Below are 27,031 nucleotides of genomic sequence, written 5' to 3' on the forward strand. Positions count from 1 at the left end.
TAGCAGACCCAATCATTTCCCAAACCAGTGTACTGCTTGAAGTACAAGTCAAATAACAAAGAATATTCTGTTTCCACCCAGTTTCGAACTGGGGACCTTTCGCGTGTGAGGCGAACGTGATAACCACTACACTATGGAAACAACTACTTCAACCCAAAGTTGGTAGCAGACCCAATCAATTCCCAACCAGTGTACTGCTTGAACTACAAGTCAAATAACAAAGAGTATTCGGTTTCCACCCAGTTTCGAAATGGGGGCCTTTCGCGTGTAAGGCGAACGTGATAACCACTACACTATGGAAACAACTACTTTGACCGTATTTTGGTAGCAGACCCAATCATTTCCCAAACCAGTGTACTGCTTGAACTACAAGTCAAATAACAAAGAGTATTCTGTTTCCACCCAGTTTCGAACTGGGGGCCTTTCGCGTGTTAGGCGTATGTGATAACCACTACACTATGGAAACAACTACTTAAACTAAATTTGGTAGCAGGTCCAACCATTTCTCAACCCAGTGTACTGCTTGAAATACAAGTCAAATAACAAAGAGTATTCTGTTTCCACCCAGTTATGAACTGGGGGCCTTTCACGTGTTAGGCAGACGTGATAACCACTACACTATGGAAACAACTACTTAAACCCAAATTTGGTAGCAGACCCAGATATTTCCCAACCCAGTGTACTTCTTGAACTACAAGTCAAATTACAAAGCGTATTCGGTTTCCACCCAGTTTTGAACTGCGGGCCTTTCACGTGCAAGGCGAACATGATAACCACTACACTATAGAAACAAATACTTCAGCTAAAGTTGGTAGCAGACCCAATCATTTCCCAACCCAGTGTACTGCTTGAACTACAAGTCAAATAACAATGAGTATTCTGTTTCAACCCAGTTTCGAACTGGGGGCCTTTTATGTGTTAGGCGAATGTGATAACCACTACACCATGGAAACAACTGCTTAAACTAAAGTTGGTAGCAGGTCCAACCATTTCTCAACCCAGTTTAATGCTTGAACTACAAGTCAAATAACAAAGAGTATTCTGTTTCCACCCAGTTATGAACTGGGGGCCTTTCGCGTGTGAGGCGAACGTGATAACCACTACACTATGGAAACAACTACTTCAACCCAAATTTGGTAGCAGACCCAATCATTTCCCAACCCAGTGTACTGCTTGAACTACAAGTCAAATAACAAAGAGTATTCTGTTTCCACCCAGTTTCGAAATGGGGGCTTTGCGCGTGTAAGGCGAACGTGATAACCACTACAGTATGGAAACAGCTACTTTGACCCTAATTTTGGTAGCAGACCCAATCATTTCCCAAACCAGTGTACTGCTTGAACTACAAGTCAAATAACAAAGAGTATTCTGTTTCCACCCAGTTTCGAACTGGGGGCCTTTTGCGTGTTAGGCGAATGTGATAACCACTACACTATGGAAACAGCTACTTAAATTAAATTTGGTAGCAGGTCCAACCATTTCTCAACCTAGTGTACTGCTTGAACTACAAGTCAAATAACAAAGAGTAGTCTGTTTCCACCCAGTTATGAACTGGGGGCCTTTCACGTGTTAGGCAGACGTGATAACCACTACACTATGGAAACAACTACTTAAACCCAAATTTGGTAGCAGACCCAAATATTTCCCAACCCAGTGTACTGCTTGAACTACAAGTCAAATAACAAAGAGTATTCTGTTTCCACCCAGTTTCGAACTGGGGGCCTTACGCGTGTTAGGCGAATGTGATAACCACTACACTATGGAAACAACTGCTTAAACTAAAGTTGGTAGCAGGTCCAACCATTTCTCAACCCAGTGTACTGCTTGAATTACAAGTCAAATAACAAAGCATGGTCTGTTTCCACCCAGTTTCGAACTGGGGAGCTTTCGCGTGTGAGGCGAACATGATAACCACTACACTATGGAAACAACTACTTCAACCCAAATTTGGTAGCAGACCCAATCATTTCCCAACCCAGTGTACTGCTTGAACTACAAGTCAAATAACAAAGAGTATTCTGTTTCCACCCAGTTTCGAAATGGGGGCCTTGCGCGTGTAAGGCGAACATGATAACCACTACACTATGGAAACAACTGCTTTGACCCTAATTTGGTAGCAGACCCAATCATTTCCCAAACCAGTGTACTGCTTGAAGTACAAGTCAAATAACAAAGAATATTCTGTTTCCACCCAGTTTCGAACTGGGGACCTTTCGCGTGTGAGGCGAACGTGATAACCACTACACTATGGAAACAACTACTTCAACCCAAAGTTGGTAGCAGACCCAATCAATTCCCAACCAGTGTACTGCTTGAACTACAAGTCAAATAACAAAGAGTATTCGGTTTCCACCCAGTTTCGAAATGGGGGCCTTTCGCGTGTAAGGCGAACGTGATAACCACTACACTATGGAAACAACTACTTAAAATAAATTTGGTAGCAGGTCCAACCATTTCTCAACCCAGTGTACTGCTTGAAATACAAGTCAAATAACAAAGAGTATTCTGTTTCCACCCAGTTATGAACTGGGGGCCTTTCACGTGTTAGGCAGACGTGATAACCACTACACTATGGAAACAACTACTTAAACCCAAATTTGGTAGCAGACCCAGATATTTCCCAACCCAGTGTACTTCTTGAACTACAAGTCAAATTACAAAGCGTATTCGGTTTCCACCCAGTTTTGAACTGCGGGCCTTTCACGTGCATGGCAAACATGATAACCACTACACTATAGAAACAAATACTTCAGCTAAAGTTGGTAGCAGACCCAATCATTTTCCAACCCAGTGTACTGCTTGAACTACAAGTCAAATAACAATGAGTATTCTGTTTCCACCCAGTTTCGAACTGGGGTCCTTTTACGTGTTAGGCGAATGTGATAACCACTACACCATGGAAACAACTGCTTAAACTAAAGTTGGTAGCAGGTCCAACCATTTCTCAACCCAGTTTAATGCTTGAACTACAAGTCAAATAACAAAGAGTAGTCTGTTTCCACCCAGTTATGAACTGGGGGCCTTTCACGTGTTAGGCAGACGTGATAACCACTACACTATGGAAACAACTACTTAAACCCAAATTTGGTAGCAGACCCAAATATTTCCCAACCCAGTGTACTGCTTGAACTACAAGTCAAATAACAAAGAGTATTCTGTTTCCACCCAGTTTCGAACTGGGGACCTTTCGCGTGTGAGGCGAACGTGATAACCACTACACTATGGAAACATCTCCTTCAACTAAATTTGGTAGCAGACCCAAATATTTCCCAACCCAGTGTACTGCTTGAACTACAAGTCAAATAACAAGGAGTATTCTGTTTCCACCCAGTTTCGAACTGGGGGCCTTTCGCGTGTAAGGCAAACGTGATAACCACTACACTATGGAAACGACTACTTTGACCCTGAATTGGTAGCAGACCCAATCATTTCCCAAACCAGTGTACTGCTTGAACTACAAGTCAAATAACAAAGAGTATTCTGTTTCCACCCAGTTATGAACTGGGGGCCTTTCACGTGTTAGGCAGACGTGATAACCACTACACTGTGGAAACAACTACTTAAACCCAAATTTGGTAGCAGACCCAGATATTTCCCAATCCAGTGTACTGCTTGAACTACAAGTCAAATAACAAAGAGTATTCTGTTTCCACCCAGTTTTGAACTGGGGGCCTTTCGCGTGTTAGGCGAATGTGATAACCACTACACTAAGGAAACAACTACTTAATATAAATTTGGTAGCAGGTCCAACCATTTCTCAACCCAGTGTGCTGCTTGAACTACAAGTCAAATAACGAAGAGTATTCCGTTTCCACCCAGTTATTAACTGGGGACCTTTCGCGTTTGAGGCAAACGTGATAACCACTACACTATGGAAACAACTCCTTCAACCTAATTTGGTAGCAGGCCCAACAGAATCCCGACCCAGTGCACTGCTTGAAGAACAATTCAGATAACAAAACAGAAAGAGTATTCTGTTTCCACCCAGTTTTGAACTGGGGGCCTTTCGCGTGTAAGGCGAATGTGATAACCACTACACTATGGAAACAACTACTTAAACAAAAGTTGGTAGCAGGTCCAACCATTTCTCAACCCAGTGTACTGCTTGAATTACAAGTCAAATAACAAAACAGAAAGAGTATTCTGTTTCCACCCAGTTTCGAACTACGGGCCTTTCGCGTGTTAGGCGAATGTGATAACCACTACACTATGGAAACAACTACTTAAACTAAAGTTGGTAGCAGGTCCAACCATTTCTCAACCCAGTGTACTGCTTGAATTACAAGTCAAATAACAAAGCATTGTCTGTTTCCACCCAGTTTCGAACTGGGGACCTTTCGCGTGTGAGGCGAATGTGATAACCACTACACTATGGAAACAACTACTTCAACCCAAATTTGGTAGCAGACCCAATCATTTCCCAACCCAGTGTACTGCTTGAACTACAAGTCAAATAACAAAGAGTATTCTGTTTCCTCCCAGTTTCGAACTGGGGGCCTTTCGCGTGTTATGCGAATGTGATAACCACTACACTATGGAAACAACTACTTAAACTAAATTTGGTAGCAGGTCCAACCATTTCTCAACCTAGTGTACTGCTTGAACTACAAGTCAAATAACAAAGAGTATTCTGTTTCCACCCAAATTCGAACTGGGGGCCTTTCGCGTGTTAGGCGAATGTGATAACCACTACACTATGGAAACAACTACTTAAACCAAATTTGGTAGCAGGTCCAACCATTTCTCAACCTAGTGTACTGCTTGAACTACAAGTCAAATAACAAAGAGTATTCTGTTTCCACCCAGTTATGAACTGGGGGCCTTTCACGTGTTAGGCAGACGTGATAACCACTACACTATGGAAACAACTATTTAAACCCAAATTTGGTAGCAGACCCAGATATTTCCCAACCCAGTGTACTGCTTGAACTACAAGTCAAATAACAAAGAGTATTCTGTTTCCACCCAGTTTCGAACTGGGGGCCTTTCGCGTGTTAGGCGAATGTGATAACCACTACACAATGGAAACAACTACTTAAAATAAATTTGGTAGCAGGTCCAAACATTTCTCAACCCAGTGTACTGCTTGAATTACAAGTCAAATAACGAAGAGTAATCTGTTTCCACCCAGTTATTAACTGGGGACCTTTCGCGTGTGAGGCAAACGTGATAACCACTACACTATGGAAACAACTACTTCAACCCAAATTTGGTAGCAGACCCAATCATTTCCCAACCCAGTGTACTGCTTGAACTACAAGTCAAATAACAAAGAGTATTCTGTTTCCACCCAGTTTCGAACTGGGGGCCTTTCGTGTTAGGCGAATGTGATAACCACTACACTATGGAAACAACTACTTAAACTAATGTTGGTAGCAGGTCCAACCATTTCTCAACCCTGTGTACTGCTTGAATTACAATTCAAATAACAAAGCATAGTCTGTTTCCACCCAGTTTCGAACTGGGGACCTTTCGCGTGTGAGGCGAACGTGATAACCACTACACTATGGAAACATCTCCTGCAACTAAATTTGGTAGCAGACCCAAATATTTCCCAACCCAGTGTACTGCTTGAACTACAAGTCAAATAACAAAGAGTATTCTGTTTCCACCCAGTTATGAACTGGGGGCCTTTCACGTGTTAGGCAGACGTGATAACCACTACACTATGGAAACGACTACTTTGACCCTAAATTGGTAGCAGACCCAATCATTTCCCAAACCAGTGCACTGCTTGAACTACAAGTCAAATAACAAAGAGTATTCTGTTTCCACCCAGTTATGAACTGGGGGCCTTTCACGTGTTAGGCAGACGTGATAACAACTACACTGTGGAAACAACTACTCAAACCCAAATTTGGTAGCAGACCCAGATATTTCCAAATCCAGTGTACTGCTTGAACTACAAGTCAAATAACAAAGAGTATTCTGTTTCCAACCAGTTTCGAACTGGGGGCCTTTTGCGTGTTAGGCGAATGTGATAACCACTACACTATGGAAACAACTACTTAATATAAATTTGGTAGCAGGTCCAACCATTTCTCAACCCAGTGTGCTGCTTGAACTACAAGTCAAATAACGAAGAGTATTCCGTTTCCAGCCAGTTATTAACTGGGGACCTTTCGCGTGTGAGGCAAACGTGATAACCACTACACTATGGAAACAACTCCTTCAACCTAATTTGGTAGCAGGCCCAACAGAATCCCGACCCAGTGCACTGCTTGAAGAACAATTCAGATAACAAAACAGAAAGAGTATACTGTTTCCACCCAGTTTCGAACTGGGGGCCTTTCGCGAGTAAGGCGAATGTGATAACCACTACACTATGGAAACAACTACTTAAACTAAAGTTGGTAGCAGGTCCAACCATTTCTCAACCCAGTGTACTGCTTGAATTACAAGTCAAATAACAAAACAGAAAGAGTATTCTGTTTCCACCCAGTTTCGAACTAGGGGCCTTTCGCGTGTTAGACGAATGTGATAACCACTACACTATGGAAACAACTACTTAAACTAAAGTTGGTAGCAGTTCCAACCATTTCTCAACCCAGTGTACTGCTTGAATTACAAGTCAAATAACAAAGCATAGTCTGTTTCCACCCAGTTTTGAACTGGGGGCCTTTCGCGTGTTAGGCGAATGTGATAACCACTACACTATGGAAACAACTACTTAAAATAAATTTGGTAGCAGGTCCAACCATTTCTCAACCCAGTGTGCTGCTTGAAATACAAGTCAAATAACGAAGAGTATTCTGTTTCCACCCAGTTATTAACTGGGGACCTTTCGCGTGTGAGGCAAACGTGATAACCACTACACTATGGAAACAACTACTTCAACCCAAATTTGGTAGCAGACCCAATCATTTCCCAATCCAGTGTACTGCTTGAACTACAAGTCAAATAACAAAGAGTATTCTGTTTCCACCCAGTTTTGAAATGGGGGCCTTCCGCGTGTTAGGCGAATGTGATAACCACTACACTATGGAAACATCTCCTTCAACTAAATTTGGTAGCAGACCCAAATATTTCCCAACCCAGTGTACTGCTTGAACTATAAGTCAAATAACAAAGAGTATTCTGTTTCCACCCAGTTTCGAACTGGGGGCCTTTCGCGTGTTAGGCGAATGTGATAACCACTACACTATGGAAACAACTACTTAAACTAATGTTGGTAGCAGGTCCAACCATTTCTCAACCCAGTGTACTGCTTGAATTACAAGTCAATAAACAATGCATAGACTGTTTCCACCCAGTTTCGAACTGAGGACCTTTCGCATGTGAGGCGAACGTGATAACCACTACACTATGGAAACAACTACTTCAACCCAAATTTGGTAGCAGACCCAATCATTTCCCAACCCAGTGTACTGCTTGAACTACAAGTCAAATAACAAAGAGTATTCTGTTTCCACCCAGTTTCGAAATGGGGGCCTTTCGCGTGTTAGGCGAATGTGATAACCACTACACTATGGAAACAACTACTTAAAATACATTTGATAGCAGGTCCAACCATTTCTCAACCCAGTGTGCTGCTTGAACTACAAGTCAAATAACGAAGAGTATTCTGTTTCCACCCAGTTTTGAACTGCGGGCCTTTCACGTGCAAGGCGAACATGATAACCACTACACTATAGAAACAAATACTTCAGCTAAAGTTGGTAGCAGACCCAATCATTTCCCAACCCAGTGTACTGCTTTAAATACAAGTCGTATAACCAAGAGTAGTCTGTTTCCACCCAGTTTCGAACTGGGGGCCTTTCGCGTGTTAGGCGAACGTGATAACCACTACACTACGGAAACAACTACTTTAACCCAAATTTGGTAGCAGACCCAGTTTCCCAAACCAGTGTACTGCTTGAACTACAAGTCAAATAACAAAGAGTATTCTGTTTCCACCCAGTTTCGAACTGGGGGCCTTTCGCGTGTTAGGCGTATGTGATAACCACTACACTATGGAAACAACTACTTAAACTAAATTTGGTAGCAGGTCCAACCATTTCTCAACCCAGTGTACTGCTTGAAATACAAGTCAAATAACAAAGAGTATTCTGTTTCCACCCAGTTATGAACTGGGGGCCTTTCACGTGTTAGGCAGACGTGATAACCACTACACTATGGAAACAACTACTTAAACCCAAATTTGGTAGCAGACCCAGATATTTCCCAACCCAGTGTACTTCTTGAACTACAAGTCAAATTACAAAGCGTATTCGGTTTCCACCCAGTTTTGAACTGCGGGCCTTTCACGTGCAAGGCGAACATGATAACCACTACACTATAGAAACAAATACTTCAGCTAAAGTTGGTAGCAGACCCAATCATTTCCCAACCCAGTGTACTGCTTGAACTACAAGTCAAATAACAATGAGTATTCTGTTTCAACCCAGTTTCGAACTGGGGGCCTTTTATGTGTTAGGCGAATGTGATAACCACTACACCATGGAAACAACTGCTTAAACTAAAGTTGGTAGCAGGTCCAACCATTTCTCAACCCAGTTTAATGCTTGAACTACAAGTCAAATAACAAAGAGTATTCTGTTTCCACCCAGTTATGAACTGGGGGCCTTTCGCGTGTGAGGCGAACGTGATAACCACTACACTATGGAAACAACTACTTCAACCCAAATTTGGTAGCAGACCCAATCATTTCCCAACCCAGTGTACTGCTTGAACTACAAGTCAAATAACAAAGAGTATTCTGTTTCCACCCAGTTTCGAAATGGGGGCTTTGCGCGTGTAAGGCGAACGTGATAACCACTACAGTATGGAAACAGCTACTTTGACCCTAATTTTGGTAGCAGACCCAATCATTTCCCTAACCAGTGTACTGCTTGAACTACAAGTCAAATAACAAAGAGTATTCTGTTTCCACCCAGTTTCGAACTGGGGGCCTTTTGCGTGTTAGGCGAATGTGATAACCACTACACTATGGAAACAGCTACTTAAACTAAATTTGGTAGCAGGTCCAACCATTTCTCAACCTAGTGTACTGCTTGAACTACAAGTCAAATAACAAAGAGTAGTCTGTTTCCACCCAGTTATGAACTGGGGGCCTTTCACGTGTTAGGCAGACGTGATAACCACTACACTATGGAAACAACTACTTAAACCCAAATTTGGTAGCAGACCCAAATATTTCCCAACCCAGTGTACTGCTTGAACTACAAGTCAAATAACAAAGAGTATTCTGTTTCCACCCAGTTTCGAACTGGGGGCCTTTGGCGTGTTAGGCGAATGTGATAACCACTACACTATGGAAACAACTACTTAAACTAAAGCTGGTAGCAGGTCCAACCATTTCTCAACCCAGTGTACTGCTTGAATTACAAGTCAAATAACAAAGCATAGTCTGTTTCCACCCAGTTTCGAATTGGGGACCTTTCGCGTGTGAGGCGAACGTGATAACCACTACACTATGGAAACATCTCCTTCAACTAAATTTGGTAGCAGACCCAAATATTTCCCAACCCAGTGTACTGCTTGAACTACAAGTCAAATAACAAGGAGTATTCTGTTTCCACCCAGTTTCGAACTGGGGGCCTTTCGCGTGTAAGGCGAACGTGATAACCACTACACTATGGAAACGACTACTTTGACCCTGAATTGGTAGCAGACCCAATCATTTCCCAAACCAGTGTACTGCTTGAACTACAAGTCAAATAACAAAGAGTATTCTGTTTCCACCCAGTTATGAACTGGGGGCCTTTCACGTGTTAGGCAGACGTGATAACCACTACACTGTGGAAACAACTACTTAAACCCAAATTTGGTAGCAGACCCAGATATTTCCCAATCCAGTGTACTGCTTGAACTACAAGTCAAATAACAAAGAGTATTCTGTTTCCACCCAGTTTTGAACTGGGGGCCTTTCGCGTGTTAGGCGAATGTGATAACCACTACACTATGGAAACAACTACTTAATATAAATTTGGTAGCAGGTCCAACCATTTCTCAACCCAGTGTGCTGCTTGAACTATAAGTCAAATAACGAAGAGTATTCCGTTTCCACCCAGTTATTAACTGGGGACCTTTCGCGTTTGAGGCAAACGTGATAACCACTACACTATGGAAACAACTCCTTCCACCTAATTTGGTAGCAGGCCCAACAGAAACCCGACCCAGTGCACTGCTTGAAGAACAATTCAGATAACAAAACAGAAAGAGTATTCTGTTTCCACCCAGTTTCGAACTGGGGGCCTTACGCGTGTTAGGCGAATGTGATAACCACTACACTATGGAAACAACTGCTTAAACTAAAGTTGGTAGCAGGTCCAACCATTTCTCAACCCAGTGTACTGCTTGAATTACAAGTCAAATAACAAAGCATGGTCTGTTTCCACCCAGTTTCGAACTGGGGAGCTTTCGCGTGTGAGGCGAACATGATAACCACTACACTATGGAAACAACTACTTCAACCCAAATTTGGTAGCAGACCCAATCATTTCCCAACCCAGTGTACTGCTTGAACTACAAGTCAAATAACAAAGAGTATTCTGTTTCCACCCAGTTTCGAAATGGGGGCCTTGCGCGTGTAAGGCGAACATGATAACCACTACACTATGGAAACAACTACTTTGACCCTAATTTGGTAGCAGACCCAATCATTTCCCAAACCAGTGTACTGCTTGAAGTACAAGTCAAATAACAAAGAATATTCTGTTTCCACCCAGTTTCGAACTGGGGACCTTTCGCGTGTGAGGCGAACGTGATAACCACTACACTATGGAAACAACTACTTCAACCCAAAGTTGGTAGCAGACCCAATCAATTCCCAACCAGTGTACTGCTTGAACTACAAGTCAAATAACAAAGAGTATTCGGTTTCCACCCAGTTTCAAAATGGGGGCCTTTCGCGTGTAAGGCGAACGTGATAACCACTACACTATGGAAACAACTACTTTGACCGTAATTTGGTAGCAGACCCAATCATTTCCCAAACCAGTGTACTGCTTGAACTACAAGTCAAATAACAAAGAGTATTCTGTTTCCACCCAGTTTCGAACTGGGGGCCTTTCACGTGTTAGGCGTATGTGATAACCACTACACTATGGAAACAACTACTTAAAATAAATTTGGTAGCAGGTCCAACCATTTCTCAACCCAGTGTACTGCTTGAAATACAAGTCAAATAACAAAGAGTATTCTGTTTCCACCCAGTTATGAACTGGGGGCCTTTCACGTGTTAGGCAGACGTGATAACCACTACACTATGGAAACAACTACTTAAACCCAAATTTGGTAGCAGACCCAGATATTTCCCAACCCAGTGTACTTCTTGAACTACAAGTCAAATTACAAAGCGTATTCGGTTTCCACCCAGTTTTGAACTGCGGGCCTTTCACGTGCAAGGCAAACATGATAACCACTACACTATAGAAACAAATACTTCAGCTAAAGTTGGTAGCAGACCCAATCATTTTCCAACCCAGTGTACTGCTTGAACTACAAGTCAAATAACAATGAGTATTCTGTTTCCACCCAGTTTCGAACTGGGGTCCTTTTACGTGTTAGGCGAATGTGATAACCACTACACCATGGAAACAACTGCTTAAACTAAAGTTGGTAGCAGGTCCAACCATTTCTCAACCCAGTTTAATGCTTGAACTACAAGTCAAATAACAAAGAGTAGTCTGTTTCCACCCAGTTATGAACTGGGGGCCTTTCACGTGTTAGGCAGACGTGATAACCACTACACTATGGAAACAACTACTTAAACCCAAATTTGGTAGCAGACCCAAATATTTCCCAACCCAGTGTACTGCTTGAACTACAAGTCAAATAACAAAGAGTATTCTGTTTCCACCCAGTTTCGAACTGGGGACCTTTCGCGTGTGAGGCGAACGTGATAACCACTACACTATGGAAACATCTCCTTCAACTAAATTTGGTAGCAGACCCAAATATTTCCCAACCCAGTGTACTGCTTGAACTACAAGTCAAATAACAAGGAGTATTCTGTTTCCACCCAGTTTCGAACTGGGGGCCTTTCGCGTGTAAGGCAAACGTGATAACCACTACACTATGGAAACGACTACTTTGACCCTGAATTGGTAGCAGACCCAATCATTTCCCAAACCAGTGTACTGCTTGAACTACAAGTCAAATAACAAAGAGTATTCTGTTTCCACCCAGTTATGAACTGGGGGCCTTTCACGTGTTAGGCAGACGTGATAACCACTACACTGTGGAAACAACTACTTAAACCCAAATTTGGTAGCAGACCCAGATATTTCCCAATCCAGTGTACTGCTTGAACTACAAGTCAAATAACAAAGAGTATTCTGTTTCCACCCAGTTTTGAACTGGGGGCCTTTCGCGTGTTAGGCGAATGTGATAACCACTACACTAAGGAAACAACTACTTAATATAAATTTGGTAGCAGGTCCAACCATTTCTCAACCCAGTGTGCTGCTTGAACTACAAGTCAAATAACGAAGAGTATTCCGTTTCCACCCAGTTATTAACTGGGGACCTTTCGCGTTTGAGGCAAACGTGATAACCACTACACTATGGAAACAACTCCTTCAACCTAATTTGGTAGCAGGCCCAACAGAATCCCGACCCAGTGCACTGCTTGAAGAACAATTCAGATAACAAAACAGAAAGAGTATTCTGTTTCCACCCAGTTTCGAACTGGGGGCCTTTCGCGTGTAAGGCGAATGTGATAACCACTACACTATGGAAACAACTACTTAAACAAAAGTTGGTAGCAGGTCCAACCATTTCTCAACCCAGTGTACTGCTTGAATTACAAGTCAAATAACAAAACAGAAAGAGTATTCTGTTTCCACCCAGTTTCGAACTACGGGCCTTTCGCGTGTTAGGCGAATGTGATAACCACTACACTATGGAAACAACTACTTAAACTAAAGTTGGTAGCAGGTCCAACCATTTCTCAACCCAGTGTACTGCTTGAATTACAAGTCAAATAACAAAGCATTGTCTGTTTCCACCCAGTTTCGAACTGGGGACCTTTCGCGTGTGAGGCGAATGTGATAACCACTACACTATGGAAACAACTACTTCAACCCAAATTTGGTAGCAGACCCAATCATTTCCCAACCCAGTGTACTGCTTGAACTACAAGTCAAATAACAAAGAGTATTCTGTTTCCTCCCAGTTTCGAACTGGGGGCCTTTCGCGTGTTATGCGAATGTGATAACCACTACACTATGGAAACAACTACTTAAACTAAATTTGGTAGCAGGTCCAACCATTTCTCAACCTAGTGTACTGCTTGAACTACAAGTCAAATAACAAAGAGTATTCTGTTTCCACCCAAATTCGAACTGGGGGCCTTTCGCGTGTTAGGCGAATGTGATAACCACTACACTATGGAAACAACTACTTAAACCAAATTTGGTAGCAGGTCCAACCATTTCTCAACCTAGTGTACTGCTTGAACTACAAGTCAAATAACAAAGAGTATTCTGTTTCCACCCAGTTATGAACTGGGGGCCTTTCACGTGTTAGGCAGACGTGATAACCACTACACTATGGAAACAACTATTTAAACCCAAATTTGGTAGCAGACCCAGATATTTCCCAACCCAGTGTACTGCTTGAACTACAAGTCAAATAACAAAGAGTATTCTGTTTCCACCCAGTTTCGAACTGGGGGCCTTTCGCGTGTTAGGCGAATGTGATAACCACTACACAATGGAAACAACTACTTAAAATAAATTTGGTAGCAGGTCCAAACATTTCTCAACCCAGTGTACTGCTTGAATTACAAGTCAAATAACGAAGAGTAATCTGTTTCCACCCAGTTATTAACTGGGGACCTTTCGCGTGTGAGGCAAACGTGATAACCACTACACTATGGAAACAACTACTTCAACCCAAATTTGGTAGCAGACCCAATCATTTCCCAACCCAGTGTACTGCTTGAACTACAAGTCAAATAACAAAGAGTATTCTGTTTCCACCCAGTTTCGAACTGGGGGCCTTTCGTGTTAGGCGAATGTGATAACCACTACACTATGGAAACAACTACTTAAACTAATGTTGGTAGCAGGTCCAACCATTTCTCAACCCTGTGTACTGCTTGAATTACAATTCAAATAACAAAGCATAGTCTGTTTCCACCCAGTTTCGAACTGGGGACCTTTCGCGTGTGAGGCGAACGTGATAACCACTACACTATGGAAACATCTCCTGCAACTAAATTTGGTAGCAGACCCAAATATTTCCCAACCCAGTGTACTGCTTGAACTACAAGTCAAATAACAAAGAGTATTCTGTTTCCACCCAGTTATGAACTGGGGGCCTTTCACGTGTTAGGCAGACGTGATAACCACTACACTATGGAAACGACTACTTTGACCCTAAATTGGTAGCAGACCCAATCATTTCCCAAACCAGTGCACTGCTTGAACTACAAGTCAAATAACAAAGAGTATTCTGTTTCCACCCAGTTATGAACTGGGGGCCTTTCACGTGTTAGGCAGACGTGATAACAACTACACTGTGGAAACAACTACTTAAACCCAAATTTGGTAGCAGACCCAGATATTTCCAAATCCAGTGTACTGCTTGAACTACAAGTCAAATAACAAAGAGTATTCTGTTTCCAACCAGTTTCGAACTGGTGGCCTTTTGCGTGTTAGGCGAATGTGATAACCACTACACTATGGAAACAACTACTTAATATAAATTTGGTAGCAGGTCCAACCATTTCTCAACCCAGTGTGCTGCTTGAACTACAAGTCAAATAACGAAGAGTATTCCGTTTCCAGCCAGTTATTAACTGGGGACCTTTCGCGTGTGAGGCAAACGTGATAACCACTACACTATGGAAACAACTCCTTCAACCTAATTTGGTAGCAGGCCCAACAGAATCCCGACCCAGTGCACTGCTTGAAGAACAATTCAGATAACAAAACAGAAAGAGTATACTGTTTCCACCCAGTTTCGAACTGGGGGCCTTTCGCGAGTAAGGCGAATGTGATAACCACTACACTATGGAAACAACTACTTAAACTAAAGTTGGTAGCAGGTCCAACCATTTCTCAACCCAGTGTACTGCTTGAATTACAAGTCAAATAACAAAACAGAAAGAGTATTCTGTTTCCACCCAGTTTCGAACTAGGGGCCTTTCGCGTGTTAGACGAATGTGATAACCACTACACTATGGAAACAACTACTTAAACTAAAGTTGGTAGCAGTTCCAACCATTTCTCAACCCAGTGTACTGCTTGAATTACAAGTCAAATAACAAAGCATAGTCTGTTTCCACCCAGTTTTGAACTGGGGGCCTTTCGCGTGTTAGGCGAATGTGATAACCACTACACTATGGAAACAACTACTTAAAATAAATTTGGTAGCAGGTCCAACCATTTCTCAACCCAGTGTGCTGCTTGAAATACAAGTCAAATAACGAAGAGTATTCTGTTTCCACCCAGTTATTAACTGGGGACCTTTCGCGTGTGAGGCAAACGTGATAACCACTACACTATGGAAACAACTACTTCAACCCAAATTTGGTAGCAGACCCAATCATTTCCCAATCCAGTGTACTGCTTGAACTACAAGTCAAATAACAAAGAGTATTCTGTTTCCACCCAGTTTTGAAATGGGGGCCTTCCGCGTGTTAGGCGAATGTGATAACCACTACACTATGGAAACATCTCCTTCAACTAAATTTGGTAGCAGACCCAAATATTTCCCAACCCAGTGTACTGCTTGAACTATAAGTCAAATAACAAAGAGTATTCTGTTTCCACCCAGTTTCGAACTGGGGGCCTTTCGCGTGTTAGGCGAATGTGATAACCACTACACTATGGAAACAACTACTTAAACTAATGTTGGTAGCAGGTCCAACCATTTCTCAACCCAGTGTACTGCTTGAATTACAAGTCAATAAACAATGCATAGACTGTTTCCACCCAGTTTCGAACTGAGGACCTTTCGCATGTGAGGCGAACGTGATAACCACTACACTATGGAAACAACTACTTCAACCCAAATTTGGTAGCAGACCCAATCATTTCCCAACCCAGTGTACTGCTTGAACTACAAGTCAAATAACAAAGAGTATTCTGTTTCCACCCAGTTTCGAAATGGGGGCCTTTCGCGTGTTAGGCGAATGTGATAACCACTACACTATGGAAACAACTACTTAAAATACATTTGATAGCAGGTCCAACCATTTCTCAACCCAGTGTGCTGCTTGAACTACAAGTCAAATAACGAAGAGTATTCTGTTTCCACCCAGTTTTGAACTGCGGGCCTTTCACGTGCAAGGCGAACATGATAACCACTACACTATAGAAACAAATACTTCAGCTAAAGTTGGTAGCAGACCCAATCATTTCCCAACCCAGTGTACTGCTTTAAATACAAGTCGTATAACCAAGAGTAGTCTGTTTCCACCCAGTTTCGAACTGGGGGCCTTTCGCGTGTTAGGCGAACGTGATAACCACTACACTATGGAAACAACTACTTAAACTAAATTTGGTAGCAGGTCCAACCATTTCTCAACCTAGGGTACTGCTTGAACTACAAGTCAAATAACAAAGAGTATTCTGTTTCCACCCAGTTATGAACTGGGGGCCTTTCACGTGTAAGGCGAACAAGATAACCACTACACTGTGGAAACAACTACTTCCACCCAAATTTGGTAGCAGACCCAATCGTTTCCCAACCCAGTGTACTGCTTGAACTACAAGTCAAATAACAAAGAGTATTCTGTTTCCACCCAGTTTCGAACTGGGGGCCTTTCGCGTGTTAGGCGAATGTGATAACCACTACACTATGGAAACAACTACTTAAACTAAATTTGGTAGCAGGTCCAACCATTTCTCAACCTAGTGTACTGCTTGAACTACAAGTCAAATAACAAAGAGTATTCTGTTTCCACCCAGTTTCGGAATGGGGGCCTTCCGCGTGTAAGGCGAATGTGATAAACACTACACCATGGAAACAACTACTTTGACCCTAATTTGGTAGCAGACCCAATCATTTCCCAAACCAGTGTAATGCTTGAACTACAAGTCAAATAACAAAGAGTATTCTGTCTCCACCCAGTTTCGACCTGGGGGCCTTTCGCGTGTTAGGCGAATGTGATAACCACTACACTATGGAAACAACTACTTAAACTAAATTTGGTAGCAGGTCCAACCATTTCTCAACCTAGTGTACTGCTTGAACTACAAGTCAAATAACAAAGAGTATTCTGTTTCCACCCAGTAATGAACTGGGGGCCTTTCACGTGTTAGGCAGACGTGATAACCACTACACTATGGAAACAACTACTTAAACCCAAATTTGGTAGCAGACCCAGATATTTCCCAACCCAGTGTACTGCTTGAACTACAAGTCAAATAACAAAGAGTATTCTGTTTCCACCCAGTTTTGAACTGGGGGCCTTTCGCATGTTAGGCGAATGTGATAACCACTACACTATGGAAACAACTACTTAAAATAAATTTGGTAGCAGGTCCAACCATTTCTCAACCCAGTGTGCTGCTTGAACTACAAGTCAAATAACGAAGAGTATTCTGTTTCCACCCAGTTATTAACTGGGGACCTTTCGCGTGTGAGGCAAACGTGATAACCACTACACTATGGAAACAACTCCTTCAACCTAATTTGGTAGCAGGCCCAACAGAATCCGGACCCAGTGCACTGCTTGAAGAACAATTCAGATAACAAAACAGAAAGAGTATTCTGTTTCCACCCAGTTTCGAACTGGGGGCCTTTCGCCTGTAAGGCGAATGTGATAACCACTACACTATGGAAACAACTACTTAAACTAAAGTTGGTAGCAGGTCCAACCATTTCTCAACCCAGTGTACTGCTTGAATTACAAGTCAATAAACAAAGCACAGTCTGATTCCACCCAGTTTCGAACTGGGGACCTTTCGCATGTGAGGCGAACGTGATAACCACTACACTATGGAAATAACTACTTCGACCCAAATTTGGTAGCAGACCCAATCATTTCCCAACCCAGTGTACTGCTTGAACTACAAGTCAAATAACAAAGAGTATTCTGTTTCCACCCAGTTTCGAAATGGGGGCCTTCCGCGTGTAAGGCGAATGTGATAACCACTACACCATGGAAACAACTACTTTGACCCTAATTTGGTAGCAGACCCGATCATTTCCTAAACCAGTGTAATGCTTGAACTACAAGTCAAATAACAAAGAGTATTCCGTTTCCACCCAGTTTCGAACTGGGGGCCTTTCGCGTGTTAGGCGAATGTGATAACCACTACACTATGGAAACAACTACTTAAACTAAATTTGGTAGCAGGTCCAACCATTTCTCAACCTAGTGTACTGCTTGAACTACAAGTCAAATAACAAAGAGTACTCTGTTTCCACCCAGTTATGAACTGGGGGCCTTTTACGTGCTAGGCAGACGTGATAACCACTACACTATGGAAACAACTACTTAATCCCAAAATTTGGTAGCAGACCCAGATATTTCTCAACCCAGTGTACTGCTTGAATTACAAGTCAAATAACAAAGCATAGTCTGTTTCCACCCAGTTTCGAACTGGGGACCTTTCACGTGTGAGGCGAACGTGATAACCACTAAACTATGGAAACAACTACTTAATATAAATTTGGTAGCAGGTCCAACCATTTCTCAACCCAGTGTACTTATTGAACTACAAGTCAAATAACAAAGAGTATTCTGTTTCCACCCAGTTATGAACTGGGGGCCTTTCACGTGTTAGGCAGACGTGATAACCACTACACTATGGAAACAACTACTTAATCCCAAAATTTGGTAGCAGACCCAGATATTTCTCAACCCAGTGTACTGCTTGAATTACAAGTCAAATAACAAAGCATAGTCTGTTTCCACCCAGTTTCGAACTGGGGACCTTTCGCGTGTGAGGCGAACATGATAACCACTAAACTATGGAAACAACTACTTAATATAGATTTGGTAGCAGGTCCAACCATTTCTCAACCCAGTGAGCTGCTTGAACTACAAGTCAAATAACGAAGAGTATATTCTGTTTCCACCCAGTTATTAACTGGGGACCTTTCGCCTGTGAGGCAAACGTGATAACCACTACACTATGGAAACAACTCCTTCAACCTAATTTGGTAGCAGGCCCAACAGAATCCCGACCCAGTGCACTGCTTGAAGAACAATTCAGATAACAAAACAGAAAGAGTATTCTGTTTCCACCCAGTTTTGAACAGGGGGCCATTCACGTGTAAGGCGAAAATGATTACCACTACACTATAGAAACGACTACTTCAACTAATGTTGGTAGCAGACCCAATCGTTTCCCAAACCAGTGTACTGCTTGAACTACAAGTCAAATAACGAAGAGTATGGAATTGTTCAATAAACACATCACTCATTGGCGGCGCTCCAGGCTGGGGAGATAGCGTTTTCTCCCCATGTCCCCCACGGGCCCTCCCGACCTGGTCAGCCGGTCGTTCATATTTGTCAGAGGGGGCCCTCCTTTTTAAGTTGGTAGCAGGTCCAACCATTTCTCAACCCAGTGTGCTGCTTGAACTACAAGTCAAATAACGAAGAGTATTCTGTTTCCACCCAGTTATTAACTGGGGACCTTTCGTGTGTGAGGCAAACGTGATTGTTAGAATTATTATGGAATATTCTATATGTGTTGTAAGCATTTTTAAATAAGTAGTAAGGCTATAAACAGTCATGGGAACATGGACATTTTTCCTCCACATCATCGTCTCGTCTCCTTTACAAGGCCAAAGCAGGACCCAATGAGACTGTTATGACGAAGACTCCAACAGCAGATTTGAAAATACGGCTTTGCTTACATTATAATACTACTTTGTTGACCTTATAGTGCATTCCTCACACTGTTGTTTTTCTAAACCATCGAGTGTTATTGTACTGATTACATAACCATGTTTTTCGAATGTCGCGATTAAATACAATGATTCAGTTACTGCAATTCAGAATGCACTGTGGACTGAGACGACGTCACAAGGCATCTCCTTCGAAGTTGTAAGCAGAATTTGTTGAAAGATGTTCTTCCTTTTTTAATTAAATATTACTAATAATGATTTAAAAGGTTTGAATCATTATTCCAACATTTGGTCCTTCGAGCCGGTGTGTGTAGTTGTTAAAAAAACCTAAAAAAAGAAAAAAAGGTACTACGGGGATACACACAAATCCACTCCAAAAATGGGTGGTGCAAACAGTAAAGCGGCTATTGACGTCTGCCGTGTAAAGATTGGATTGTTGAAAATCAAAGCGCTACAAGGGTTAAACACCTAAACTTATGGATAAATAAATATGGATTTGCTGGCCAGCTTAATATGCATAAGATATTGATACTGCAGGATAAAATACGTGCTAAGCATGGGGGAAATCTTAACAAAATGGAGCAGGAGGGATATAATGATACCTATTATTGGTTTATGATACATGGGTTAAATCAGTTGATAACGGTGGGACTGGAAACACAGAGGCTGTGTTATTCCACAGAAAAGAGGACGAGGAGACTGGCCGGTGGGGAAGAAGTGTGTTGTTGTTGTTGTTAAAAAGGAGGGCCCCCTCTGACAAATATGAACGACCGGCTGACCAGGTCGGGAGGGCCCGTGGGGGACATGGGGAGAAAACGCTATCTCCCCAGCCTGGAGCGCCGCCAATGAGTGATGTGTTTATTGAACAATATCCCATGATCGAAGTTGCTAATACTAATGTGGGCAAGGAGCAGGCTCCTACTAAATTTGGATGTTCGAATCCAAAAGCTGATGGTGGCCCGTTGTGTCATGACGGTCGTAATTTGAATTTGAGAGTGCATGAACTGATTGATCGGGTTACGGGGAAGTTTAAAACAAAAGTTAATTATACCGTGATCAGCAGAGCTAAGCAGAGGGATGGTGAGCCTTTTGCAGAATATCAAATCAGGATGACGGCTTGTTTTAAGGCCAACAGCGGCATCGCTGAAGACCACGCGGTGGGCAGCATTTATCAGGAGCAGCTAAAAAATGTGTTGCATGCTCATTCAAATGTGTTGCATGCTCATTCAAATTATACTTATATATATTACATATATCGCTTGATTGCCTGGACAAAAAGGTCTCTAAAAACAAGGCAGGCCTGCTCAAAATGATTTGAATGAGGATAAGAACATGAGGATGTTGAGCTAATTTTAAACCAGAGATCACATTCTTTGGGAATGAATTCAATTGGATTTTTTTGTGTGATGCTGAAAGTTGTAAAATGGCAATTAAAATGGTTATTTCAAAGTGCTAGGCATACTTGTTAATAGTAACTAAATGTACTGTCAATGTACTGGAATGAAATGGCTTATTGTGGCTTATCCTGGTTTCGTTCCCGTCTGCTAGCGGGAATATTTTGGTTAACAGAAATACAAAACAGCCAATTAAATGTTTAGCGGGGTTGCCAAAACTGCGTTTTGGTCAGACTCTAAACTTGCCGAATAATGCTTTGATTGCGGGGGGAGCGCTCTGTTTTGGTGCGGCTGATTTAACTAAAACTTTTGGGGGACCCCTTCCGTGGAGAGTATTACATTATTACAATTATTACAATAATTGGCCTTGAGGGCGCTGAAGCAAACTTGAGGGCAGAAATGGGTTTTGCTATGATATAGTTGTGCTTGCAGCATATTGTGATTATGGGGTCTTGGCAAACTATGATGATATGATGATATAGTTGGATATCGGGAGAGTAATTAATTTAGTTTATTAATTTAGTCTTCTCTAAAAAATAATTGCTCACAGGAGGCGAAGCATTGGGCACAAAGAAAAGAGAGCATTTTGGAATTTGTAAACAAAAGATAAGGATGCTGCTTCTGCAGCGAGCGGGAAGGTCACAGTCAAAGGCTAAGGGCGCGCTTCCGTTTAAACATTTCAGAATAAGAACAAAACATAGTCTGCAAGGGATGCAGGGTTCTGCGATTATCTTCGCATGTATATCTGGGATTTAATCAGAAATGTCTTTCGAGGTGATAGAAAATCAGTTTGGCAAAGATTGATTTGGTAAAAGCTTTGGAATTGGGAATAATACTATTATTATTATTATTTAATTTTTTGTTTTGTGAAGTTCAAAGGGCTCTTAATTGAAGAGAGCTAGTTTTGGATTGGCTGGTTAAAGAAAAATGAATGGATTTTTTTTTACAATATTATGGCATATTGGTTACAATTTGTGGGTCCTTTATTAAGCATTGAAAATTGTAATTAGGAAATGCCTAGTGAAAGGTGGATTTCTCTAATTTAATTATTGTAGATTTTTCTTGTGGTTACAGGGAGCTATAAGAAATGGCTCTTATCTTAAGTAAACATAGTATGGGGTGATTTACAAATTATGTTTTAGGTACTAAGAGTTATTTGGTTGTTAAAGGAATCAGACATGAATTTATCAATGCAGAAATGGCATGAGAAATTTCATGGCATTCATCCAAATTGTTAGGTAAATTGAACCTGGCTGGGGTAGATAAGATAATTGGTTAAGGATAGGCATAGTTTCCCTAGAAGAAACATGGAGCGTCTTTCAGTGCACAAAATACGTTCCTTGTTTGACCTAGAGGGGAAATATGCTTTGGTATAGGTCATATTGATGACTATTGGGACGTTACTGCCTATTGCTTTAGGGGCATACAAATTAAGAATTTAGCCAAAACTTACTGCATTGCAATTATGGGGTTAATACACCTGAATGTTACGGTGATAACGATTGGCAATAACAAGCTTAGATAAAGGGGAATATCTACAAACAAATAAAATAAAATCTAAATTCAGGTGGGGGCTTTCATGGTGGGAAACAAGTGATGAAATAATGTCTATGTTTTAAAAATAACATCTCCAAATTATAAAATATCAACCATGGAGAATGGGCAAAATTCGATAACATTGAAAGGGGGTGTAACTTAATCCAGAACATGGAGATAAAGTTTTTACAAACGGTTAAAATACTAAAAGGGTGTGTGTGTGTGTGTTTCAATGTGTCACAACTTTTCCGTTATTGCATTATTGGCGAATAGATAGTTAATCACAGCCACTCGCATGGCAGTCTACATGCTGACTGACTAGGGTAAGGGGCGGTGGCAATTGAACAAATTTCTATTTTTAGATATGTGGCATGTGAATCTAATACATTAATTATCTAGTTTCTTCACGCATCAATCTTGCGGTTCGAGGATCTACTAATGCGGAGTGGATCCAGACCTTCCGGAGTGTGGAGTATTCCTGGTGTCCTCAAGAATTCGTAGGTTTTCTCTGGGTACTCCAGTTTTACTCCAACAAACCAAAATTATGGATGATTGGGGGAGCACTCAAAGCAAATTCCTTGATTATGAGTGCGAGCGTGGATGAGTGTCTGTCTTTTGTGTTTTAATTGGCTGGCCACCAAGATATATCAATATTCTAATATCAAGGTGGAATATTTCTGAAATCACTGATAAGCCTTTCAAGGACGGCGGTGGCAGAGTAGGACAGAAACAAAAAGAAAAGAATTTCGCCAAATGAAATTTTTTGATTTCTGCAATGCAAAATTTTGGGAACCTGGGGGACTAAACAAAAACAAAAGTCTTATCCAGGAGGGCTACCATTTTGAGTCATGGTAAATTTCATGCCTCAAAAAAGGGGGAGGTTATATATTCAATCTATATGCAGATATATGGCCAAAACACGGGCGATTCCCCCTTATGTCAAGCTACAAAAGCTACATATCCATTTCAAAGGATACACATGGATTTTATAGAATATGTGTGGTACATAACAGTCCTAAAACAGATTGGGGAAACCTTGTTGCAGAAACTGGTCTAGATTGGCAAGCTTGGATGACACGTGTGCGAAAAAAACTATCAGGCCTTCGATAAAATTAACCCATACGGTGGGGCATTACAAATCATAATTCAGACTGACAAATTAACTTGTGGATCTTTGTCTGACGTTTTTCCTAAGTCCATGGGTAAGAAGGTCGTCAGAGATGGAAACACCCGGATCCGCCATAGTAAAATTAAAATCTGAGATGACCAGAGAATTCATTTCTGCAACGGGGAGTTCCCAAACGGGAGGCGGTAAGAAATAATTGGTTATTGTTGATGGAAAATGCAGCTATTATAAATCAAACCTGTATAACATGTAGGGGGCCGACCTCTCTTAAGAGTAGTACCCGCGCAACTTTGATTGTGTAAAGGAGATAATGACAAAAGAAGATGTAAGCCCAAAATGTATGAAATGGAATAATGTCTACCCAGTTACAACGGCAGCAAAGGACAAGCCTAACTTTTCAACACATGTTGCGTTTAATCATTTTACCTGCTTAGTCCTCACAGGGCACGGTCCGGCACTGGGAGCGATAAATGTGACGTGGTGTGCCCACGTCCTAAAACAGACTGCACCCCTGATTCCACGTTCTGACCTATGGTGGTGGTGGGGTCAAAACAAATTATACGACTCCTGCCAAAATGACAGCAGGACTTTGTGCCTTGGTCTCACTGCTATTACCAGTGTCTGTTTTTCCATCTACAGTAGAGGAGATACAATTGGCTGCACAGAAATCCGGTATGATGGCGGGCCCCTCGCGACGGCGTCGATCGGCATGGAGAGAGGGTGATCCGACATACATTGATGCGATTGGCATCCACGGGGCGTACCAGATGAGTATAAGTTGGCTAATCAGATCGCAGTAGGTTGGGAGTATATTTTACTTTTAATTACTCCAAACAAAAATGTTGATTGGATAAATTACCTGCATTACAATGTCCAAAAACTTGGAAATTATACTGAACAGGGATTTGTGGCGATAAAGGAACAACTGGCAGCCACTAGTCTGATGGCGTTCCAGGATCGTGCAGCGGTTGAAATGCTTCTTGAAGGAGCAGGGGGCGTATGCAACGTTTGAAAATGTTGCACTCAACAACACGCCCCCCACTGGGTCCCACACCAGGGCCAACAATGGCCTGCAGACCCTAAACCGCAAGATGAAAAAGCATCCTGGAGTAGAATAATGTCCGCTGACAGATTTGTGGCCTCACTAATAATGATTTGGCCTAATTTGTGGCATTTTCCGTAGCCCTTTTTGCTACGATTTTGACATTATGTGGGTGTTGTATTATTCCCTGCTTAAGATCTTTGATGAGCCGACTTATAACCACTGCGATTGCCCCTACAAATTCTAAATTGCATGAATTATATCCCCTACTGATGAAACGTGCTGACACTAACAGTGAATTCCAGGAGCATGGTAATTCTGAGGATGGATTGGACGAAAATAATCTTGTTTTCTGCTTTTCAGACCTGCCGAACGAGTAGAGCCTAAGCGGGTAAAATTAAAACAGCCAACGGTGATATCCCTCTCATTTTGAATTTGTCATAAAATGAATAACAAACATATAGTAAAAGGAGGGAATGTTAGAATTATTATGGAATATTCTATATGTGTTGTAAGCATTTTTTCTTAAGTAGTAAGGCTATAAATCAAGTCATGGGAAGATGGACTTTTTTCCTGCACAGTCGACTCCTCAAGGGCGAAGGAAAAGAGGTCACGGCGTTACGGACACTTCTACCAAATGTTATGACGAAGAATCCAACAGCAGATTTGAAAATACGGCTTTGCTTACATTATAATACTACTTTGTTGACCTTATAGTGCATTCCTCACACTGTTGTTTTTCTAAACCATCGAGTGTTATTGTACTGATTACATAACCATGTTTTTCGAATGTCGCGATTAAATACAATGATTCAGTTTCTGCAATTCAGAATGCACTGTGGACTGAGACGGCGTCACAAGGCATCTCCTTCGAAGTTGTAAGCAGCTATGTTGAAAGATGTTCTTCCTTTTTTAATTAAATATTACTAATAATGATTTAAAAGGTTTGAATCATTATTCCAACAGCGTGTTAGGCGAACGTGATAACCACTACACTATGGAAACAACTCCTTCAATCTAATTTGGTAGCAGGCCCAACCGAATCCCAACCCAGTGCACTGCTTGAAGAACAATTCAGATAACAAAACAGAAAGACTATTCTGTTTCCACCCAGTTTCGAACTGGGGGCATTTCGCGTGTTAGGCAAACGTGATAACCACTACACTATGGAAACAACTCCTTCCACCTAATTTGGTAGCAGGCCCAACCGAATCCCGACCCAGTGCACTGCTTGAAGAACAATTCAGATAACAAAACAGAAAGAGTATTCTGTTTCCACCCAGTTTCGAACTGGGGGCCTTTCGCGTGTAAGGCAAATGTGATAACCACTACACTATGGAAACTACTGCTTTGACCCAAATATGGTAGCAGACCCAATCATTTCCCAAACCAGTGTACCGCTTGAACTATAAGTCAAATAACATTCTGTTTCCACCCAGTTTCGAACTGGGGGCATGTCGCGTGCAATGCGAACGGGATAACCATTACACTATGGAAACAAGTACTTAAACTGGATTTGGTAGCAGACCCAATTATTTCCCAAACCAGTGTACTGCTTGAATTACAAGTCAAAAATTAAAGCGTATTATGATTCCACCCAGTTTCGAACTGGGGACCTTTCGCGTATGAGGCGAACGTGATAACCACTACACTATGGAAACTACTACTTTGACCCAAACTTGGTAGCAGACCCAATCATTTCCCAAACCAGTGTACAGCTTGAACTACAAGTCAAATAACAAAGAATATTCTGTTTCCACCCAGTTTCGAACTGGGGGCATTTCACGTGCAATGCGAATGGGATAACCATTACACTATGGAAACAAGTACTTAAACTGGATTTGGTAGCAGACCCAATTATTTCCCAAACCAGTGTACTGCTTGAATTACAAGTCAAAAAACAAAGTGTATTATGTTTCCACCCAGTTTCAAACTGGGGACCTTTCGCCTGTGAGGCAAACGTGATAACCACTACACTATGGAAAGAACTCCTTCAATCCAATTTGGTAGCAGGCCCAACCGAATCCCGACCCAGTGCACTGCTTGAAGAACAATTCAGATAACAAAACAGGAAGACTATTCTGTTTCCACCCAGTCTCGAACTGGGGGCCTTTCGCGTGTTAGGCAAATGTGGTAACCACTACACTATGGAAACACCTACTTAAACTAAATTTG

The 27,031-nt window shown here is 41.8% G+C and overlaps 70 non-coding genes across 70 annotated transcripts; all 70 read right to left on the reverse strand.

The window, feature by feature from the left end:
* Positions 1–68: 68 nt before the first annotated feature.
* trnav-cac (transfer RNA valine (anticodon CAC)) lies at positions 69–141 on the reverse strand. The gene has a single exon. It is a non-coding gene; the product is annotated as a tRNA-Val (tRNA).
* Positions 142–230: 89 nt separating this feature from the next.
* Positions 231–303, reverse strand: trnav-uac (transfer RNA valine (anticodon UAC)). Its single transcript has one exon. It is a non-coding gene; the product is annotated as a tRNA-Val (tRNA).
* Positions 304–1,042: 739 nt separating this feature from the next.
* On the reverse strand, positions 1,043–1,115 carry trnav-cac (transfer RNA valine (anticodon CAC)). Its single transcript has one exon. It is a non-coding gene; the product is annotated as a tRNA-Val (tRNA).
* A 254-nt stretch (positions 1,116–1,369) lies between these two features.
* On the reverse strand, positions 1,370–1,442 carry trnav-aac (transfer RNA valine (anticodon AAC)). Its single transcript has one exon. It is a non-coding gene; the product is annotated as a tRNA-Val (tRNA).
* Positions 1,443–1,694: 252 nt separating this feature from the next.
* Positions 1,695–1,767, reverse strand: trnav-aac (transfer RNA valine (anticodon AAC)). The gene has a single exon. It is a non-coding gene; the product is annotated as a tRNA-Val (tRNA).
* Positions 1,768–1,856: 89 nt separating this feature from the next.
* On the reverse strand, positions 1,857–1,929 carry trnav-cac (transfer RNA valine (anticodon CAC)). Its single transcript has one exon. It is a non-coding gene; the product is annotated as a tRNA-Val (tRNA).
* Positions 1,930–2,019: 90 nt separating this feature from the next.
* On the reverse strand, positions 2,020–2,092 carry trnav-uac (transfer RNA valine (anticodon UAC)). Its single transcript has one exon. It is a non-coding gene; the product is annotated as a tRNA-Val (tRNA).
* A 90-nt stretch (positions 2,093–2,182) lies between these two features.
* Positions 2,183–2,255, reverse strand: trnav-cac (transfer RNA valine (anticodon CAC)). Its single transcript has one exon. It is a non-coding gene; the product is annotated as a tRNA-Val (tRNA).
* Positions 2,256–2,344: 89 nt separating this feature from the next.
* On the reverse strand, positions 2,345–2,417 carry trnav-uac (transfer RNA valine (anticodon UAC)). Its single transcript has one exon. It is a non-coding gene; the product is annotated as a tRNA-Val (tRNA).
* A 739-nt stretch (positions 2,418–3,156) lies between these two features.
* On the reverse strand, positions 3,157–3,229 carry trnav-cac (transfer RNA valine (anticodon CAC)). Its single transcript has one exon. It is a non-coding gene; the product is annotated as a tRNA-Val (tRNA).
* An 89-nt stretch (positions 3,230–3,318) lies between these two features.
* trnav-uac (transfer RNA valine (anticodon UAC)) lies at positions 3,319–3,391 on the reverse strand. The gene has a single exon. It is a non-coding gene; the product is annotated as a tRNA-Val (tRNA).
* A 415-nt stretch (positions 3,392–3,806) lies between these two features.
* trnal-caa (transfer RNA leucine (anticodon CAA)) lies at positions 3,807–3,879 on the reverse strand. The gene has a single exon. It is a non-coding gene; the product is annotated as a tRNA-Leu (tRNA).
* A 96-nt stretch (positions 3,880–3,975) lies between these two features.
* On the reverse strand, positions 3,976–4,048 carry trnav-uac (transfer RNA valine (anticodon UAC)). The gene has a single exon. It is a non-coding gene; the product is annotated as a tRNA-Val (tRNA).
* A 258-nt stretch (positions 4,049–4,306) lies between these two features.
* On the reverse strand, positions 4,307–4,379 carry trnav-cac (transfer RNA valine (anticodon CAC)). The gene has a single exon. It is a non-coding gene; the product is annotated as a tRNA-Val (tRNA).
* A 252-nt stretch (positions 4,380–4,631) lies between these two features.
* On the reverse strand, positions 4,632–4,704 carry trnav-aac (transfer RNA valine (anticodon AAC)). Its single transcript has one exon. It is a non-coding gene; the product is annotated as a tRNA-Val (tRNA).
* Positions 4,705–4,956: 252 nt separating this feature from the next.
* On the reverse strand, positions 4,957–5,029 carry trnav-aac (transfer RNA valine (anticodon AAC)). The gene has a single exon. It is a non-coding gene; the product is annotated as a tRNA-Val (tRNA).
* An 89-nt stretch (positions 5,030–5,118) lies between these two features.
* On the reverse strand, positions 5,119–5,191 carry trnav-cac (transfer RNA valine (anticodon CAC)). The gene has a single exon. It is a non-coding gene; the product is annotated as a tRNA-Val (tRNA).
* A 90-nt stretch (positions 5,192–5,281) lies between these two features.
* trnal-uaa (transfer RNA leucine (anticodon UAA)) lies at positions 5,282–5,352 on the reverse strand. The gene has a single exon. It is a non-coding gene; the product is annotated as a tRNA-Leu (tRNA).
* Positions 5,353–5,441: 89 nt separating this feature from the next.
* On the reverse strand, positions 5,442–5,514 carry trnav-cac (transfer RNA valine (anticodon CAC)). Its single transcript has one exon. It is a non-coding gene; the product is annotated as a tRNA-Val (tRNA).
* A 746-nt stretch (positions 5,515–6,260) lies between these two features.
* Positions 6,261–6,333, reverse strand: trnav-uac (transfer RNA valine (anticodon UAC)). Its single transcript has one exon. It is a non-coding gene; the product is annotated as a tRNA-Val (tRNA).
* A 96-nt stretch (positions 6,334–6,429) lies between these two features.
* Positions 6,430–6,502, reverse strand: trnav-aac (transfer RNA valine (anticodon AAC)). Its single transcript has one exon. It is a non-coding gene; the product is annotated as a tRNA-Val (tRNA).
* Positions 6,503–6,591: 89 nt separating this feature from the next.
* On the reverse strand, positions 6,592–6,664 carry trnav-aac (transfer RNA valine (anticodon AAC)). The gene has a single exon. It is a non-coding gene; the product is annotated as a tRNA-Val (tRNA).
* Positions 6,665–6,753: 89 nt separating this feature from the next.
* On the reverse strand, positions 6,754–6,826 carry trnav-cac (transfer RNA valine (anticodon CAC)). The gene has a single exon. It is a non-coding gene; the product is annotated as a tRNA-Val (tRNA).
* Positions 6,827–7,078: 252 nt separating this feature from the next.
* Positions 7,079–7,151, reverse strand: trnav-aac (transfer RNA valine (anticodon AAC)). The gene has a single exon. It is a non-coding gene; the product is annotated as a tRNA-Val (tRNA).
* Positions 7,152–7,240: 89 nt separating this feature from the next.
* Positions 7,241–7,313, reverse strand: trnav-cac (transfer RNA valine (anticodon CAC)). The gene has a single exon. It is a non-coding gene; the product is annotated as a tRNA-Val (tRNA).
* A 252-nt stretch (positions 7,314–7,565) lies between these two features.
* On the reverse strand, positions 7,566–7,638 carry trnaa-ugc (transfer RNA alanine (anticodon UGC)). The gene has a single exon. It is a non-coding gene; the product is annotated as a tRNA-Ala (tRNA).
* An 89-nt stretch (positions 7,639–7,727) lies between these two features.
* trnav-aac (transfer RNA valine (anticodon AAC)) lies at positions 7,728–7,800 on the reverse strand. The gene has a single exon. It is a non-coding gene; the product is annotated as a tRNA-Val (tRNA).
* Positions 7,801–8,536: 736 nt separating this feature from the next.
* trnav-cac (transfer RNA valine (anticodon CAC)) lies at positions 8,537–8,609 on the reverse strand. Its single transcript has one exon. It is a non-coding gene; the product is annotated as a tRNA-Val (tRNA).
* Positions 8,610–8,863: 254 nt separating this feature from the next.
* Positions 8,864–8,936, reverse strand: trnav-aac (transfer RNA valine (anticodon AAC)). The gene has a single exon. It is a non-coding gene; the product is annotated as a tRNA-Val (tRNA).
* A 414-nt stretch (positions 8,937–9,350) lies between these two features.
* Positions 9,351–9,423, reverse strand: trnav-cac (transfer RNA valine (anticodon CAC)). Its single transcript has one exon. It is a non-coding gene; the product is annotated as a tRNA-Val (tRNA).
* Positions 9,424–9,512: 89 nt separating this feature from the next.
* trnav-uac (transfer RNA valine (anticodon UAC)) lies at positions 9,513–9,585 on the reverse strand. The gene has a single exon. It is a non-coding gene; the product is annotated as a tRNA-Val (tRNA).
* A 253-nt stretch (positions 9,586–9,838) lies between these two features.
* Positions 9,839–9,911, reverse strand: trnav-aac (transfer RNA valine (anticodon AAC)). The gene has a single exon. It is a non-coding gene; the product is annotated as a tRNA-Val (tRNA).
* Positions 9,912–10,000: 89 nt separating this feature from the next.
* On the reverse strand, positions 10,001–10,073 carry trnal-caa (transfer RNA leucine (anticodon CAA)). The gene has a single exon. It is a non-coding gene; the product is annotated as a tRNA-Leu (tRNA).
* Positions 10,074–10,169: 96 nt separating this feature from the next.
* trnav-aac (transfer RNA valine (anticodon AAC)) lies at positions 10,170–10,242 on the reverse strand. Its single transcript has one exon. It is a non-coding gene; the product is annotated as a tRNA-Val (tRNA).
* An 89-nt stretch (positions 10,243–10,331) lies between these two features.
* Positions 10,332–10,404, reverse strand: trnav-cac (transfer RNA valine (anticodon CAC)). Its single transcript has one exon. It is a non-coding gene; the product is annotated as a tRNA-Val (tRNA).
* Positions 10,405–10,494: 90 nt separating this feature from the next.
* Positions 10,495–10,567, reverse strand: trnav-uac (transfer RNA valine (anticodon UAC)). Its single transcript has one exon. It is a non-coding gene; the product is annotated as a tRNA-Val (tRNA).
* A 90-nt stretch (positions 10,568–10,657) lies between these two features.
* Positions 10,658–10,730, reverse strand: trnav-cac (transfer RNA valine (anticodon CAC)). Its single transcript has one exon. It is a non-coding gene; the product is annotated as a tRNA-Val (tRNA).
* Positions 10,731–10,819: 89 nt separating this feature from the next.
* On the reverse strand, positions 10,820–10,892 carry trnav-uac (transfer RNA valine (anticodon UAC)). Its single transcript has one exon. It is a non-coding gene; the product is annotated as a tRNA-Val (tRNA).
* A 902-nt stretch (positions 10,893–11,794) lies between these two features.
* On the reverse strand, positions 11,795–11,867 carry trnav-cac (transfer RNA valine (anticodon CAC)). Its single transcript has one exon. It is a non-coding gene; the product is annotated as a tRNA-Val (tRNA).
* An 89-nt stretch (positions 11,868–11,956) lies between these two features.
* On the reverse strand, positions 11,957–12,029 carry trnav-uac (transfer RNA valine (anticodon UAC)). The gene has a single exon. It is a non-coding gene; the product is annotated as a tRNA-Val (tRNA).
* Positions 12,030–12,444: 415 nt separating this feature from the next.
* Positions 12,445–12,517, reverse strand: trnal-caa (transfer RNA leucine (anticodon CAA)). The gene has a single exon. It is a non-coding gene; the product is annotated as a tRNA-Leu (tRNA).
* A 96-nt stretch (positions 12,518–12,613) lies between these two features.
* On the reverse strand, positions 12,614–12,686 carry trnav-uac (transfer RNA valine (anticodon UAC)). The gene has a single exon. It is a non-coding gene; the product is annotated as a tRNA-Val (tRNA).
* Positions 12,687–12,944: 258 nt separating this feature from the next.
* trnav-cac (transfer RNA valine (anticodon CAC)) lies at positions 12,945–13,017 on the reverse strand. Its single transcript has one exon. It is a non-coding gene; the product is annotated as a tRNA-Val (tRNA).
* A 252-nt stretch (positions 13,018–13,269) lies between these two features.
* Positions 13,270–13,342, reverse strand: trnav-aac (transfer RNA valine (anticodon AAC)). The gene has a single exon. It is a non-coding gene; the product is annotated as a tRNA-Val (tRNA).
* Positions 13,343–13,594: 252 nt separating this feature from the next.
* Positions 13,595–13,667, reverse strand: trnav-aac (transfer RNA valine (anticodon AAC)). Its single transcript has one exon. It is a non-coding gene; the product is annotated as a tRNA-Val (tRNA).
* Positions 13,668–13,756: 89 nt separating this feature from the next.
* On the reverse strand, positions 13,757–13,829 carry trnav-cac (transfer RNA valine (anticodon CAC)). Its single transcript has one exon. It is a non-coding gene; the product is annotated as a tRNA-Val (tRNA).
* A 90-nt stretch (positions 13,830–13,919) lies between these two features.
* trnal-uaa (transfer RNA leucine (anticodon UAA)) lies at positions 13,920–13,990 on the reverse strand. The gene has a single exon. It is a non-coding gene; the product is annotated as a tRNA-Leu (tRNA).
* Positions 13,991–14,079: 89 nt separating this feature from the next.
* trnav-cac (transfer RNA valine (anticodon CAC)) lies at positions 14,080–14,152 on the reverse strand. The gene has a single exon. It is a non-coding gene; the product is annotated as a tRNA-Val (tRNA).
* A 415-nt stretch (positions 14,153–14,567) lies between these two features.
* Positions 14,568–14,640, reverse strand: trnav-aac (transfer RNA valine (anticodon AAC)). Its single transcript has one exon. It is a non-coding gene; the product is annotated as a tRNA-Val (tRNA).
* A 258-nt stretch (positions 14,641–14,898) lies between these two features.
* trnav-uac (transfer RNA valine (anticodon UAC)) lies at positions 14,899–14,971 on the reverse strand. The gene has a single exon. It is a non-coding gene; the product is annotated as a tRNA-Val (tRNA).
* Positions 14,972–15,067: 96 nt separating this feature from the next.
* Positions 15,068–15,140, reverse strand: trnav-aac (transfer RNA valine (anticodon AAC)). The gene has a single exon. It is a non-coding gene; the product is annotated as a tRNA-Val (tRNA).
* Positions 15,141–15,229: 89 nt separating this feature from the next.
* On the reverse strand, positions 15,230–15,302 carry trnav-aac (transfer RNA valine (anticodon AAC)). Its single transcript has one exon. It is a non-coding gene; the product is annotated as a tRNA-Val (tRNA).
* An 89-nt stretch (positions 15,303–15,391) lies between these two features.
* On the reverse strand, positions 15,392–15,464 carry trnav-cac (transfer RNA valine (anticodon CAC)). Its single transcript has one exon. It is a non-coding gene; the product is annotated as a tRNA-Val (tRNA).
* A 252-nt stretch (positions 15,465–15,716) lies between these two features.
* trnav-aac (transfer RNA valine (anticodon AAC)) lies at positions 15,717–15,789 on the reverse strand. The gene has a single exon. It is a non-coding gene; the product is annotated as a tRNA-Val (tRNA).
* Positions 15,790–15,878: 89 nt separating this feature from the next.
* Positions 15,879–15,951, reverse strand: trnav-cac (transfer RNA valine (anticodon CAC)). The gene has a single exon. It is a non-coding gene; the product is annotated as a tRNA-Val (tRNA).
* A 252-nt stretch (positions 15,952–16,203) lies between these two features.
* Positions 16,204–16,276, reverse strand: trnaa-ugc (transfer RNA alanine (anticodon UGC)). The gene has a single exon. It is a non-coding gene; the product is annotated as a tRNA-Ala (tRNA).
* An 89-nt stretch (positions 16,277–16,365) lies between these two features.
* On the reverse strand, positions 16,366–16,438 carry trnav-aac (transfer RNA valine (anticodon AAC)). The gene has a single exon. It is a non-coding gene; the product is annotated as a tRNA-Val (tRNA).
* Positions 16,439–16,690: 252 nt separating this feature from the next.
* On the reverse strand, positions 16,691–16,763 carry trnav-aac (transfer RNA valine (anticodon AAC)). The gene has a single exon. It is a non-coding gene; the product is annotated as a tRNA-Val (tRNA).
* A 577-nt stretch (positions 16,764–17,340) lies between these two features.
* On the reverse strand, positions 17,341–17,413 carry trnav-aac (transfer RNA valine (anticodon AAC)). Its single transcript has one exon. It is a non-coding gene; the product is annotated as a tRNA-Val (tRNA).
* An 89-nt stretch (positions 17,414–17,502) lies between these two features.
* On the reverse strand, positions 17,503–17,575 carry trnav-cac (transfer RNA valine (anticodon CAC)). The gene has a single exon. It is a non-coding gene; the product is annotated as a tRNA-Val (tRNA).
* Positions 17,576–17,671: 96 nt separating this feature from the next.
* trnav-uac (transfer RNA valine (anticodon UAC)) lies at positions 17,672–17,744 on the reverse strand. The gene has a single exon. It is a non-coding gene; the product is annotated as a tRNA-Val (tRNA).
* An 89-nt stretch (positions 17,745–17,833) lies between these two features.
* Positions 17,834–17,906, reverse strand: trnav-cac (transfer RNA valine (anticodon CAC)). The gene has a single exon. It is a non-coding gene; the product is annotated as a tRNA-Val (tRNA).
* Positions 17,907–17,996: 90 nt separating this feature from the next.
* On the reverse strand, positions 17,997–18,069 carry trnav-uac (transfer RNA valine (anticodon UAC)). The gene has a single exon. It is a non-coding gene; the product is annotated as a tRNA-Val (tRNA).
* Positions 18,070–18,159: 90 nt separating this feature from the next.
* Positions 18,160–18,232, reverse strand: trnav-aac (transfer RNA valine (anticodon AAC)). Its single transcript has one exon. It is a non-coding gene; the product is annotated as a tRNA-Val (tRNA).
* Positions 18,233–18,321: 89 nt separating this feature from the next.
* Positions 18,322–18,394, reverse strand: trnaa-agc (transfer RNA alanine (anticodon AGC)). The gene has a single exon. It is a non-coding gene; the product is annotated as a tRNA-Ala (tRNA).
* A 91-nt stretch (positions 18,395–18,485) lies between these two features.
* Positions 18,486–18,558, reverse strand: trnav-cac (transfer RNA valine (anticodon CAC)). Its single transcript has one exon. It is a non-coding gene; the product is annotated as a tRNA-Val (tRNA).
* Positions 18,559–18,811: 253 nt separating this feature from the next.
* Positions 18,812–18,884, reverse strand: trnav-cac (transfer RNA valine (anticodon CAC)). Its single transcript has one exon. It is a non-coding gene; the product is annotated as a tRNA-Val (tRNA).
* A 7,073-nt stretch (positions 18,885–25,957) lies between these two features.
* trnav-aac (transfer RNA valine (anticodon AAC)) lies at positions 25,958–26,030 on the reverse strand. Its single transcript has one exon. It is a non-coding gene; the product is annotated as a tRNA-Val (tRNA).
* A 96-nt stretch (positions 26,031–26,126) lies between these two features.
* trnav-uac (transfer RNA valine (anticodon UAC)) lies at positions 26,127–26,199 on the reverse strand. The gene has a single exon. It is a non-coding gene; the product is annotated as a tRNA-Val (tRNA).
* A 245-nt stretch (positions 26,200–26,444) lies between these two features.
* Positions 26,445–26,517, reverse strand: trnam-cau (transfer RNA methionine (anticodon CAU)). Its single transcript has one exon. It is a non-coding gene; the product is annotated as a tRNA-Met (tRNA).
* Positions 26,518–27,031: the final 514 nt, after the last annotated feature.

Source organism: Stigmatopora argus, chromosome 13, assembly GCF_051989625.1.
Source record: "Stigmatopora argus isolate UIUO_Sarg chromosome 13, RoL_Sarg_1.0, whole genome shotgun sequence".
NCBI classification, from domain to species: Eukaryota; Metazoa; Chordata; class Actinopteri; order Syngnathiformes; family Syngnathidae; genus Stigmatopora; species Stigmatopora argus.